Here is a 2,344-nt window from a genome sequence, read left to right on the forward strand (position 1 = left end):
CTCTACTAAAAATACCAGAAAAAAAAAAACAAAAAAAAAAAACCTAGCCGGGCATGGTGGAGCATGCCTGTAGTCCCAGCTACTCGGAAGACTGAGGCAGGGGAATCGCTTCAACCTGGGAGGCAGAGGTTGCAGTGAGCCAAGATCGCGCCACTGCACTCCAGCCTGGCGACAGAGCAAGACTCCATCTCAAAAAAGAAGGAAAGAGAGAGACAGAGAGGGAGAGAGAGAGAGAGAGAGAGAGGGAGGGAGGGAGGGAGGGAGGGAAAGAGAAAGAAAGAGAGAGAGAGAGAGAGAGAGAGAAAGAGAGGCCAGGCATGGTGGCTCTTGCCTGTAATCCCAGCACTTTGGGAGGCCGAGGTGGGTGGATCACCTGAGGTCAGGAGTTCATAGACCAGTCTGACCAACATGGAGAAACCCCATCTTTAAAAAAATATATATATATATATATATATAAAGAAAAGAAAGAAAGAAAGAAAGATCACTCTGGTACCACAATAGACAGGCCTTGAAGGTACTAGGGCCCTCACAGCTTAATCAGATTTAGCAAGAAGTTTTTTGCCTCTGACCTAGTAGAAAAAAAAGTAGTTACCAATAGACTTAAGTGAATGCCAAACTGCATGTAGGCACATAACCCTAACGGTATAAGCACTAAGAACATTGTAACACTTTGAGTTAGTCTGGTGGAATTATCTCCGACCTTCTCCCTATATCCGGTGACAGCAATAAATTCCCTTCTTTCCCAGTTTGTCTGCTTCTTGGTATTGGGCCACAAGAAAATGCAGCTGGACCTGAATTGGTTCCGGGAATAAGTTCTCAGCTAGAGTCTAAACCAGGGTTTCTGAGTTTTGGGGTTGATTGACATTTGGGGCCAGATAGTTCTCTGCCATAGGGGTCGGACCTGTGCATTGTCTTGCCAAATATCTCCTGCAGAACATCTTGACCAGTGGTTTTCAAGAGTGGGTGATCCTCCCATCCCACCCCCAGGAGCATTTGGCAATGTCTAGAGATGGTTTTGGTTATCACAACTGAGGAGGTGCTCCTAGCATCTAGTGAGTAGAGGCCAGGCATGCAATTGCAGGCCACAATAAACAATTATTTCTAGCCAGCCGTGGTGCCACACGCCTGTATTCCCAGCTACTTGGAAGTTTGAGGCAGGAGAATCGCTTGAACCCAGGAGGCGGAGGTTGCAGGGAGCTGAGATGGCACTGCACTCAGCCTGGGCAACAGAGTGAGACTCTGTCTCAAAAAAAAAAAAGAATTATTTCACAGCCATAGAAAACCATAAAATCGGCCGGGCGCAGTGGCTCATGCCTGTAATCCCAGCACTTTGGGAGGCTGAGGTGGACAGATCACCTGAGGTCAAGAGTTCGAGACCAGCCTGGCCAACCTGGTGAAACTCTACTAAAAATACAAAAATTAGCTGGGCATCATGGCACATGCATGTAATCTCAGCTATTCGGGAAGCTGAGGCAGGAGAATTGCTTCCACCCGGGAAGCAGAGGTTGCAATGAGCCAAGATCGCACCATTGCACTCCTGCCTGGGTGACAAGAGCAAAACTCCATCTCAAAAAAGAAAAGAAAAGAAAAAATTGATATCATGTCCTTTGCACCAGTGTGGATGAAGCTGGAGGCCGTTATCCTAAGTGAACTAACTCAAACATAGAAAACCAAATACTTGGCTGGGTGTAGTGGCTCATGCCTATAATCCCAGTACTTTGGGAGGTCAAGGCAAGAGGATTACTTGAGTTTAGCAGTTCGAGACCAGCCTGGTCTCTACCAAAAATACAAAAAATTAGCTGGGCATGGTGACGTGCCTGTGGTCCCAGCTACTCAGGAGGCTGAGGCAGGAGAATCACTGGAACCTGAGGGTAGGAGGAGGTTGCAGTGAGCAGAGATAGCGCCACTGCACTCCACCTGGGCGACAGAGCAAGGCAACGTCTCAAAAAAAAGAAAAAAAGTTAGCTATTTGGTACTGTTCACTATTTGGGTAATAGGTACACCACCAGAAGCCCAATCCCCACCAGTATGCAACGTAACCATGTAACAGACAAGCAGGTGTACTGCTTGGATTTAAAATTGTGGTTGGGGGAGGGGAGGAAGAATGAAAAAACTATTCTGCCAGGTGCAGTGGTTCACCTCTGTAATCCCAGCACTCGGGCGGCTGAGGCAGAAGGATCACTTGAGTCCAGGAGTTCGAGCCCAGCCTAGCAAAACAGGGAGTCCCCTTCTCTACAAAAAATTAAAAAATTGGCCGGGCGCGGTGGCTCAAGCCTGTAATCCCAGCACTTTGGGAGGCCGAGGCGGGTGGATCACGAGGTCAAGAGATCGAGACCATCCTGGT

This window comes from Cebus imitator, unplaced genomic scaffold, assembly GCF_001604975.1.
Source record: "Cebus imitator isolate Cc_AM_T3 unplaced genomic scaffold, Cebus_imitator-1.0 Scaffold24, whole genome shotgun sequence".
Taxonomy (NCBI): domain Eukaryota; kingdom Metazoa; phylum Chordata; class Mammalia; order Primates; family Cebidae; genus Cebus; species Cebus imitator.